This window comes from Echiichthys vipera (genome assembly GCF_963691815.1).
Source record: "Echiichthys vipera genome assembly, chromosome: 21".
Lineage (NCBI taxonomy): Eukaryota > Metazoa > Chordata > Actinopteri > Perciformes > Trachinidae > Echiichthys > Echiichthys vipera.
In genome coordinates this window covers 8,652,357-8,665,252 of record NC_139846.1, presented here as the reverse complement: position 1 = coordinate 8,665,252, position 12,896 = coordinate 8,652,357, and positions in this window count along the sequence as shown.

The window sequence follows — 12,896 nt, the reverse complement described above, 5'->3', positions numbered from 1 at the left end:
TGTGTGTGCTATGGCATCTATTCATCTGTGTTTAACATCTCCAGGGCCACGGGTTCACCTGCCTCCCCGTGTTCCCACTGGAGCTTATTAACCGTTGTCGCTAACGGGAGCACTCCTAGTTAATTACATAAATGGATATGTACACGCCAAAATGTAGCACATCCAGGTTTTATCTCTTAAATCATTTCACATAAATCTGACTCAATGTCCCCCAAGCAATAGCTACCAACGATGATTGCATGGTTCACTCCTGTTTCTTTCAGGTCATTTTCATAGATTGGACTCCTTTTCGAAGCCCACATGCTGTGTGTTATATGGAGCAATGAAACATTATCAGACAAGTCCAAAATATAAATGAATACATCAATAAATAATGCTGTTGGTTACATAATTAAAATGGTGTGTAAAAAGAAATATAAAGCGTGTTTTCCTTCACCTTAGTTTGTAAAAAGAATTTGTTTTTTTTTTCCTGATTTATTTTATTCATTTCATTATATTTCTCTAGCTTGTTGCATTTTTACAACTGCTATTTTGTTTGGCACAAACAATGATTGGTTCAGCGTCTGAGGAAACTGAAAACACCAGTGATGAATAGTAGGCAAAGGATCTTAAAGTTGTAGTCGGTAAGAATTGAGATACCTTGTTTCTAGTGGCCACTTTGGCTAGAAAGTCTCCACAGACACTCCAATCGTATTTCTTGGCAAAACAGAAAATACAAGTGCTTTCATTAGTGGGTCATATGATCAATCACCATCGTTTTAACTCGCTCTTTGATAGATAGTTACTTAACAGACAATTAACTAGATGAAAATCTTACGGACTCTAACTTTAAGCTTTAAGTTTATGGTTGCGTAACAGATAGTAGATAATCTACAAGCATGCACAGAGATGCTCACCGTTTTGTTCGCTGCAGTATATTCCAAAACGCTAGGGGGCGTCCATACAAAATAATCATGGAATAACCAAGAAGAAGTGGAGAGAAGAAGTAAAACGCAGAAGCAAAATCTTGGCATATACAGTTACACCAGTGTTGTCACCAATTTTTTAACCAGTGGGAAAGTGTCCTCACCATGGGAACCCAAGGACTTTTAAGTACTAAGATATGTTGATCCGACACTACTTACTACATTTCATTAAAACTGCCCAGTGCATTTTCCCTCTATTTACTCTACAGGATTTTGGTAAATGGAAGGCTTAGATAAAACCAACATTTCATAGACGGAGCTTGATTGCTTTCTGAAACCGTCTGATGCAACCTGCTTTACAATACAAACAATGAAAAGGTGAAAAGACGGATGGGCAGACTCACAGTGAGCTGCTTTACTTCAGCTGTGAATGATCGTTTTAGTAGCTGATCCATCACAGAAGATGAAAACTTGAGAACTCAACGGAAGCACACTGAGGGAGTCTCTCACGCAATAAACTCTGTTAGAATAGATGTGTGTTTATCTGCCTACCACTGCATTTGGCTTCAATGTCTGAAGGGACTCATTTAAAGCCCATAACAGCATGCAAAGTGACCAATAATAAGACAGTTATTAATATTTTCTTTTATGTTTAAGATGAGAAAACTCCCCACTTCCCCCTTACTCTCATATAATGAAATGCACATCCCAATGAAATAATCAAAATTATTATAAATATGCTGACAAAAGCCTTTGATGCTTAATAATACATGTTGCTAAAAAGTATAAATAGATGTCACAGGAGATGGCATTGTGAAGCAACTTCTCTAATTTCACTAAAAGTCGCACTTGCTTTCGAGGTAAGAGACAGAGAGGGAGCTAAAAATATGTGTATTTGATGTTAATACCAAAGGAAATATGTGCAGCTTTTTAAGAATATACTTTTTCTCACTGTGTAAACTCCCTGTTGAGCTTAACATTTTCAGACAAAGACACTGAAAGTTGAATATGAGGGCTTGTTTGACGTATTGTTTGTGGCATACAATTCCCACTAATTTCAGGCATAAAAAGAGAGGTTCTTAAACACTTTTTACCCAATCAAACACACTAATTGGCGCACTGCTGGGCTTGTGTGTGGGTTTTCAAAGTTCACTCTTTCTAACCTTATAGGCAAAAATCAATTATTTCCTTTCAGCCCTGAGGTGCTTAAAACACCCTGCAAATCTTCCCAATCAGCAGTTGGAATGGACTGGTTTTCATAACCACAGCCCCCACCCCCCAAAAAAAGAAAGAGTCCAGATAAATTGAGTCAACCCTGTGCACTTGACAAGTAGCCAAGGCTGAGGCACAAAGCACCAGGACAGAGTGTGTGGGAGGGATAAGGATGGAAAACAAACACAGCTGTTTGTGACCAAGGATTCATCACACAAGTTGTGGTGAAATTCATTTGGGAAGGAATTGGTTATAGTTGATGTTCAAGGCCCTTTTGCTTTCTTAGCGAGACAGAAACAGAAAAACATGCATGAATATGAGGAAGATGTTATTAGACATTCTCCCAACTGTGCGAGACGACCAGCTGATATCCGTCGCCCCGCTCCGTTTCCTCTGTTATGTCATTCTGCAGGGTTATTCATGCAGAAGTCCTAGCTGCCTTACTCACTTTAGGCCTCACCGGCTCAACCATTAACATAATATAACATTAATTTAACATTAATATTAAAATCCACAATAAACTGTATCAGCCGGGATATCTTATCACCCAGTGTTGAATTAAAGCAGCTCCTGCTCATCTTGCATTCTGCTCACACTTGCTCTCATGTACAAAGACGGCGCTGTCACTCGTCACGTCAAATGTGCTGCAAACATTCAAGCAGGTGCAAAGAGTTTACCGACAGCTTTGTGAAGGTGGGTTAAGAGAGTTAAATACAGTTCATTGTGTTGAGAACACTGAGCGTCGAGGAGGGTTTGTGTCTAAATACAATGTGCGCACAAAAAGGTAAGCAAAAATAGCCGCCCTTTCGCAGAGCTGTTATTCAATATTCAGTTACTTGATGCTTTCCCCCTCAAAGAACCCATCTATTTACTATTTCATATGCACAGTGGAGGGTAAATTGAGCCCACACATGCCTGTGTCCAAGCTTAGAACAATATAAGCACAGGATCTTGTTGTTCAGGTGCTTTCTGTGAGGGTAAAATGCATTGAAAATTCAAACAGAAAGCACATAATCAAACCCCTTTTTTCCATCCGAGATAGCCCCCAAAGGGACACGCAAGTCATCCAAATAGATTTGTATCATGTCACAGACTTAATGTCTTTCTTTGTAATTGCAACTTTAGTTGTTGCCAAAGGAAAGCAGTGATCCACTTAAGCCCTTGAGATTGTCTGTATAATTCTGTCAACTGTTTATGAGCCCTGCTCTCAGTGTGAAGACATTGTCAAAAATGAAATAATAATGACTGTGAAGTTAAAACCAAAATAAAACCTGCAGCTCCTCACTCACTGTCACAAATGTTAATCGCCAAGTACAGATCGATGGCTTTATATGAAAGTGACTTCCACGGGTTCTCCTCTAAAATGTCACCTGGATTGTCTTGTTCGTGAATAAGGCGGATTTTCGCTGCCGGAAGCCTCCAAATCCTCATCTGATCAAGGTTTCATAAGCTTCAGGGGCAGATATATAAAAAGAAATGTTGCTCCTGACACAGTGAGTGGCCTCTTTATAGTCCGCCGTCTTCGTTCAGACTTCACTGCCAGTGCGTTTTGGGAGGCTTGGCATTTTCAGTTAACACCTGAAGGAATCTAATTAACAAGGGACCGGAGTATTTAATCAAGTCTTATGAGTTTGCAGTGCACCCTGTACTTCATTTATTAAAAGTATTATGATTTTAAATAAAGCCATCATTCACTGTCATGGCTCGGGTATATTGTGCACACTGAAGGTCTAATCTTATAGTGTGAAGAGTTTTCATAGCAAGAATGTGGAAGTGTTTTAAGTCTGAACTGTTGGAATATGCGACACTGCAGGGTAAAACTAAAGAAGTGTTTATTGTTGAAAGGAAACTAAGTATATTTACTACAAGTACTGAGCTTAAGTCGAAGTGCTTTACTTGAATATTTTAAGCTGTATACTATACTTCTAGTGGACTACATTTCAGAGGGAAATATTGTACTTGTTCTTAGGGCTACATTATTAACCCCTTGCATGTGTGTTGAGGGAGGGGGATGGGGTGTTCAGGGAGAGACAGCTGGTCGACAGTAGATGTCACATGCAAGTGGTGTAGATCAACTGAAAGCCGGGAACCTGAAGATTGATTTGGAATGCATCTCAGAACTGTGGGTCAAAGATTTCCAGTCACAAATCGATAATAACAAATAATTAATTAAAATAAATTGTTAAAGGGCTTAGCAAATTAAGGTATCTTGAGAATTATTATTTTTTAAATGTCAAAAATCCCTCCAGAATACCACATTAAGACACCCAGACCTCAACGAATACCATCCATGCCAACTTTGGATATTTGGAGATTTGCGCAGAAATTGCATTTTTTAAGCGATTGGATGGTGAGCACTTCCGTTCTGGAAACTGCCCAGAAACCTTTATGTTCTCACTACAATGAAATGGCGACTATGGGGACTAATAGAAAACTAACATCATCACACATGAATACATTTGAGCTTGTTGTATCCACAAGAGTCTTAGCTTTCTAGTCAGACCCGATTCATGCACTTCTAAGACTGTTTAGGGACCCCAGTATGCAGAAATATCAAAATAGTCTATTTCAGAAAAGAAATAACACATTTGTAGTTCATGAAAAAAAACTGCATGGTTATCGTCCCAAGCTGTGTGGGATTAACATGAACTGGGCATGTCAGTAAAGGGGGGACTCAGATATCTTGAGGTCAGAGGTCAAGGGATCCCTCTGAAAACGGCTGCTCTTTGTGCTAAGCCAACCTATGCTCGTACTACCAAGGACACAGCTACTAAATGTTAGCCTAGCAGCTAACATTAAATCAATGGTTTCCTTCCCCTGCGTGTTGCATTTAACTTGAGTATGAGACCTAAGCTTGCCTGGGTGTTACTCTTCTCTACATCTGAGAGGAGTTGCTCGCTCCAGTGTCTCTCACTGGGCCTGCCAGCCCGCTCTTGAGTGTAGTTGTTCAGTTTTAAAAAGGTGTATTTACAAAAAGTTGAGGTGTGTGGGTCTTCTTTCTCAGTCTCTTCCTCCAGTGTTCTTCTTCGGTGTCTTTTTTCCCCCAGTGTGTGGCTGCAGCTTGCTGGGCATAATTGATTCAAACACCACACCCCTCATATGTTCACGTCAGTCGCAACCTGTCAATCAAGCAAAAACCACACTTACTCCCTAGCAGACATTAACTTAACCGTAACTATGGCAATGTCAGTTTTCTCTCGCGAAAATGTAGCCTGACTTTGAAGTGTTATTTAGCCCCCTAACCCGTAAGCTAGCATTACTTTTGCATTAACAAACATTTGACAAATTTAGAAATAAACCATTGGTTCCGAATCATTTTGGCTCATAACTAGGGATGTTGATAATTAACCATTTAACCAACAATACAAATTTTTACCAAATAATACCATCACCTCAACAGTTAGAAATATATATATTATTAAAAAATAATGTTAAAGTAAATACTAGTCATAGGAGCCACACGTGTAACCACATGTGCCCTTTATTGAAGTAGCTTATTGGAGCTTAAGCACTGTGTGTCTGTGTGTCAGCTGTGTGTGTGCCCAGCATACTCTGTGTTGCTCCATTGCTCTGTAGCTGGCCACTGTGAGCACCGTCCAGCAGTCAGTCGTGTTGTTTCCATCCAAATGTAGCACAAGTTTGAACCAAATGTTCAGACAAACTGCAAAAGAGAGGCAAATTAATTGTTAGTGTTTCCACAGAAAGTGATTTCCACCCTGACTTCTCAGATGGTTTCATGTAAATAACTGTTCAAGGCCTGAAGAGGTACAAGTATCCAGTATTTCACCAGAAAGCAAAGGTCAGAAATTAATGCAAATTTATGTAGCGGAGCTTCTCTATCTCATGACCCCTCAGATTTATTGTGTGAGCCTGTGGCTGGGCCAGAACCCTAGATGGGAATCACTGGACTAAACCACCCATAATAACAGTCTGTACACAATGTAGTTCATTAGAACTAGCTCAACCACAACCACCAAAAGGATCTGGGTACTTATTAATCTCAACAATCAGGTTTTCTGGAGCGTGACTGCTACATATGTGTATGAAACATTGTTGTGCATAGAATTATATTATTCAGGAGGTACAATTCACAGCAGACTGAAGTAGATATATGATATATATTCTGTGTCCATTAATTATATCCGGTAGGTTGGTTGTGTGATTAAATTTGATTAGTCAGAGTGGCTCCTGATTTATTCTCTACTGTTCTTGTACCAGCTGTCTAATAATCGCAGCTACATCAGTTCCAAAGTTGTAGTGATATAACCAACGCAGTGTTCTGCTGCCAGATCTGCTGCACAGATGCATGATTCACTTCAGGAATTAGTCTGATCAGTGACGCATCTGAATCAAATGTGGCATATAGCTGGTCAGAGACTACTGATGCATTGCCTACTTCTCAGTGTCTTACCACATTGGTTAAAATTCCCAGGATTACTAACTAAATCTGTCAAAATAGAATTTGTTGGGCTCAAATAAGGGTGATACAGATGCAGTTTAAATTATTCTGGATAATGCATTAAGGGGTCTACAAAAATTAAACCTAAGGTGAAATTTCACAAATGTATTCCCTATTTTCTTGCCAGGTGTGTACAGATTGTAACAGTGGATACCATTTTGTGGATAGTATGATCCAAATGGTAACGTAGCTCGCACATGGAAAAGGACAAATGGAGAAAACCAAAAAAACATTTTGTTGTACAGTAGATACACACCACTGGGGATTAAATGAATGAAAGAATGCGCTGGAAGAAATGATTACCTTAATTTGCTGTGCTCAAACTGTGCAAATTTGTGGTAGAACAAACAAAGCCGAATTTGTTGCAAATACAGCTGGATGTTGTGCAGGAGTTGCTTAAACAAAAACAAAAAAAACAAAAAAATAATCAAATACAAATGCCATGCATTAGTTACAAGTGCCCAGGCCTTGGCAGGCATGTGGGATGTTACAGCCCAAAGACTTCCTCATTTAAATTATGACCAGGCAGAACAACAACAAACCCAGACAGGACCACACGCAAGACAAATCAGGCCAAAGTCCAGGGCAAAACACAGCATTTCAGAATACTGCCTTGAATCTTCCTAACTAGAGTCGTAGTATTTTCTTAAGAACATGACTAACAGTGGTTTGATTCAGCTAGAACGTGCAAAAAGAAACTTGGAGCAAAGCACTGCAATTCCACATAATTCTAAGGGTAAGCAAATGAGTGACTTCCAGCCTTTCTTGCTTTAATCACTTTAAAAATGAAGCTGATTAACAGTGGTGGTAGGAGGCACATAGTGCAGCAAATCCCTCTCCCTGAACAGACTATTCTTTGATGTTGTTGTTTTTGTATGTTGCACCGCCCCATCATTTGAATATCACACAGAGAGGGGGCTCCTGCTCGGCCACTTGCTGCGCCTTTGTTGCCGTGATTAAAGCAGGTGTCGCGCAGGGTTGTGTTTGTTAATGACAGTTTGCATTTAAATAGCTGTCACTCGTCTGTCAAGGGGAGGGGAGGAGGGGAAAATGTTTGTTTCCGGGCCTCCAACGTACTCAGAATGCATCTCGTTTACATAAGCTTAACCTAGCTTTGCAAATGAGCTGGCAAACTTTTGCAGTGTACCTGTGAAGACTCTCCACTGAAGTCGGCAAGTGAGAAAAGTCCAAACTTTTAAAGGGGAATGAAAGGGAAAGCTACCCCACTTGAAAGTGTTGACGTGCGAGCATTTGTTTACAGCATGAAGATCTGAATATATTTTTATTAAATGAAGTGAATAAAACAAATCTGAAATAAGGGGCAGAGCGAAGGGCTTCGTAATTGGAAAGGATTCGGATTCCTCCAATAATAACAGCTACACATTACTACACACATGTGCAAGTGTCCGGCCTACATATAACAAAATTCAATTCTTGTTGTTGCTGTCACAAAGGACCCATTTGTGTGTTACACCGTTTGTGTGTTACAAATGGTCATTATAAAAATGATTTACGACTGATTTACATCTTCTATTCTTTACAGTAAATATAGTAAAATTAATAACTTTAGGTTTCAAACTGTTGGTTGGCAAAAAAAAGAAATTTGACAATGTCACCTTTGGGCTCTAGTAAATTATAATCAGCATTTTTTTCAACTTGTTCAATCTGCAAATGTTTCAGTAATAAAAAATAAAATTCTTCTTATCAAATAAAAACATTTTTTTTAAATATTTTTTACTAGATGCCGACACAAAAAGAGAAAAAAGACTAAAAGGTCCAAAAATTGATTTGGGCAACAAGGATAACACAACACAAACATCAAAATATTAGTCAAATTTGAAAGTTGATATGGTGAACATGTTAACCACAGCTGCATAATTACAAATTCCGCAGATACAAGGAGTTTGATATCAGGAAAACTGATGAATGCAAGTCCAACTTTTTAGCTCTTTTCGGTGCTCCACCTAGCCTGGTGCATATACTGTAAGTCTGGAACCTCTCAGTTCAATTTCAGTTCAGTTTCCAAGGGGAGGTCTCAACGGTGCAGACCAAAATGCCTGGATGAAATTACAGACCTACAGTCAATCACAACAAATCTATTTTGAAGCAGGAAAACAATGGCGGCCAGGTCACAAACCTACAGCTAAACAGTACACTATAATGTGTTTCTGAAAACCAGCAAACAATGCACAAAGTAGACAAAAAAAGTAACAGGAGCTAACTGTATTTTATTGCAGTGTTGTGATATGTGATCAGTGCTGCCTTATTCCACAATCTGATCTGAGTTTGGCTTTACTGGACTGACCTTAAACCAGCTCCGCATGAGATAAATGGTTGTGATTGTCTTGTCAGATCTCAAGCTGCTGGAAATCTGTCTGAATGGGAGAGAGGCCAGTACCTGCCAGAGCGAATGAAACATGCAGATTTGCCTGGTTTCCACGCTCATCTCCTCCGACTCCCTTCGGGTATTAAATCTCCATTATGTTCATGTTGCTCATGTCGTAGTGTTTTCATTTAAAACATTTTACAGCTAAGCTTAACACATCTTTGGCTTTATTCATCATTAAAATGCATTGAGTAGAGAACTCTTATATTTGTGGCTGTAACCCAGCTCTGCATTCTACAATAGTTAGAAAGCCCAAAAGTCTGAGATGTAATGTGCTAGGGTATGTGTCATGTTTCCTAAAGTTTTCCTGCATTTTAATACACTGTCTGAAAAACAGAGCTTGGCCCACTGAGACAGCATCATGGCACAGTGTAGCATCCTTTCACAGGTAAGTGACAAGCAGGAGGCAAACATGACATTTTCTCTACACTAAAACTGGTGATGTTCCTTGGTTGTATATAAAGTGTATTTTACAGGACTCTGGAAGACTGTGGTGTAAAGAAATTAATTCAACACGGCGAGCAAAAAAATCAAAAGAGGTATTAACTCTAATCAAGGCAAGAATGGTGTAGGACCTGTATGTCAAGAACAATTGTATCGTCCTTGAAGAGCGAATTCCTCTTCACAATAATGGCCCTGCAATTGCACTGTTTGATTGTTTAGTTGCCCTTGATGGGTCAGCAACAAACACCCAGTCAATCATTCATGAGCCACTTTCATCATCAAGTTGGTAAGTGTGTGTGTTGTGTGTGTGTGTGTGTGTGTGTGTGTGTGTTGGGGGGGGGGGGGGGTAATTAGCAACAATCATGCTGTTCTGTAGCTATTGGTGGCATTAGCCTACCTTCGCTCCTAATCACTGTTTGTTTATAAGCACCCGAGGGTCTCAAACATTTAAATATAGGCAGGACTGAAACTTCAGACGTAGCTTTATGGCTTTGTATGGAACAGCTTTAAGCAACAGAACAGAGGGTCCTGAAATGCCTTTTAGGGAGAAGAACATTTATGCGTGACAAGCAGCAAGCTAAAAACTCTATATAATAGCAGTTCATCTTTGTAACGTGTGCTTTATACAGTAGCATATCAGTTAAATAGAAAAGATATCTGCACCTAAAATCCTCCAATTGTAAATATGAATCCAATCTTAATCAAATTCCATTTATTAGCACTGGGAAACCAGGTTGCTCATTACACTCACCTATTGATTGTCTCAGCCTCAGAGAAAGGAGATTAGAAGTCAACTTTCAACACCTCAATCAATAATCGTCTGCCTAATTGGGTATTAGCAAAAAGAAAGTGGACTCACTTGTAACAAAAGCAAGAAAAGAAAGGCTAAAATTCTGCATTTGGAGGCAGCTGGGTTTTGGGCGTTATTCATCCGAAACCTGCTCTCGTACTTTTAATTTGACATTAGGCTGCTACTCCTGTTAAGGACGTGCAGTTCCTGCTGTCTGTGAAATATCATAATCCAGGACTCACTGAATAATGTTACAAATCCCACAGGACGGAGCCGCATGTTGTCGTTAATTTGCAGCCTTTCCTCTGAAGCTTTCTGTTCAGGAAGTTCCTAGATTAAAGCCTACACACCAGTTCTGGAACAAAAAATCAATTGAAGTAGAGAAAAACTCTACGATGAGCAACCCTAAAATGATTTTACAGAGTCAACATGAAATTTAAACACCAACAATGTTCCTTACAAGGTCAGTGACACAAGCTATGTCTCCTCTATTGACTAGTGAAAAGCCTTTGCATTCTTTGGTGCACATGGCATTTATTTGTGATTGATCCATCTTAGCCACTGTGAATGCCATACACCATGAGAACATTCGTTGACTCTCTCGCTTTCTCTGTTTGCAGCGCTTTCCATCTGGCTTTCTATTCAATCAGAGAAACATTCAAGGGAAGCAGTTGCACAGCTTCTCACTCTATCTGGATAATTGAAACAAATGCCCGTTTGAAACCAAGAGTGTCTGCCTAATTTACAGACAATATGATTCTACAGCGTTTTTGGAGGCAACAACTCTCCACCAGTGTCCCCCTCTTAACGGCTAACAATGTAGCTGCGCTCAAAGCCAGTTTGAAGAATGAAGAGAGCCTAATGTAACAGAGGAAGATTTTCTCACTCCCTGAGAATAAACAGAAAACAGTGATCTGAATACATGAGTTTCAACTGAAGTTTGGTCTACAAAATGTTGTTAAATGAGCCCTTTGTCACCAAATTGAAAGGCATGCTTTGTGCTCAAAAAGTGGGGAAAAACAGCATTTCCCACACTAAAGCTTGCGATAGAAACAAGCTGTAGTTTGACATACATTGCTGTATGGTGATGTAAAGATGATGGGTAATTCACGTTAGCTACACAGCATTGTTACAGTGAGAAAAACCTTCCAGAAGATATGCTTTCCCCATTGTAAGAGAAATCTGACTGAAAATGGTGCACCAATTACCGCCTTGCACTTTATCCATCTTGTATTTATATCTCAGTTTTTCTTTTATAATTTTTTTTGAATTGTTGCACTTTTGCTGCAAAGTCCATTTTAAATACCAGCATTAAACATTTTACACGCTACTGCCCAAGGCCAGTATTTCAATGAATTTAGCAGCAAAATAGATTTATTTCAATGCCATCTCCACAATGACTGGTACCACCCACAGAGTGATCTGTAAATCTGCTTATGTTTCCCATCAAGTTCAACTTGAAAAAAATATTTTTAGACAAAAATGAGTCTCACTGACTGAAAACAGTCTTGACAGTGCTGAATCCAAACTGGAGGCAGCTATTATTGTTCAACAGCTGTGTTACACAATTAGAATTTAGTATAATTTACATTTGAAGTAATACCGGTACCAGTACCCAACCTGACTCTGCCAGATGTATTGATTTGCATGATTCGTATTTGCTCAGCATATCCATAGATGATCTGAGAACTCCAATCTTTTGGAAAGAGGCGGAAATACTGGCTGCTGATTAGATAATCTATCCGTCTATCACCAACATACGGGCCAAATCAAGCAATCAGATCAACAAAGCATATGACGTACCAACAGCATTGAAGCGAAGCTCAGAAAGTAAACAACACATCGTATAGGATATTTGCCATTTGAGTTAGTGAGCGGCTTGCTCAATAGCTGCGGTCATCTCCTCCTCGGAAGCCGCCATGTTGTTTATACTGAACTCGTCACACTTAAATTCACTTGGTAAACGGCTCCAAACTTTTCTCTGTCGCACGTTACCAGACTGATCTGTGAGTAAAATACAATGGAGCTACCATTTGACTGATTTAACTTGATAGTACAGTACCCAAAACCAATTTCTTGAATTAACTGGGAATTTATTTCCCTGGCCTTCCAGTTAGCCTGGAGAGCCACAGTGACTGACTATAGCATGAGCATTATGTAAAGCTATTCAACTGCTTTTGTGTATGAAATGTGCTCTATAAATAAATGCGCTTGCCTTATTCTATTTGTTTTCTACTTTGCTGCTTGTTTTCCTCAAGCCTCGACACCACTGTTGCTCAGTGTTCAGTCCTGCTCTTCTCCATGCTAATGCTACATATTGTATTATCACGCAGAAAGAAATACAATCTTTACATAATTCATGTCTGCAATCAATGGTCCAGAGATTGTTTTTCTTGTATTTCCTGGTGCTGTGTTGTTCAAGTCACCTAACATGAATTCATGAAGAATTTCTATTTTAACTTGAGGCTAAAGCCTGGGTCCCGACTAGGCGCTGCAGGGGACAGTTATTAGGACTAGCGGTCCATGCCGCGAGCCCGCGACGATGGTATAGGGGAGCGGCAGTACCCCTTCCCCTCTACCGGTTCATTCAGCTCCCAGAGGGCCGCTGGTAAACACTGCACGTCAACCCTGAGGCCAATTAGCCTGCAAGAGCAGCCTAGTGAGAGGCCTGCGAGAGAAGGGAGGGGGACTTAATTCAAA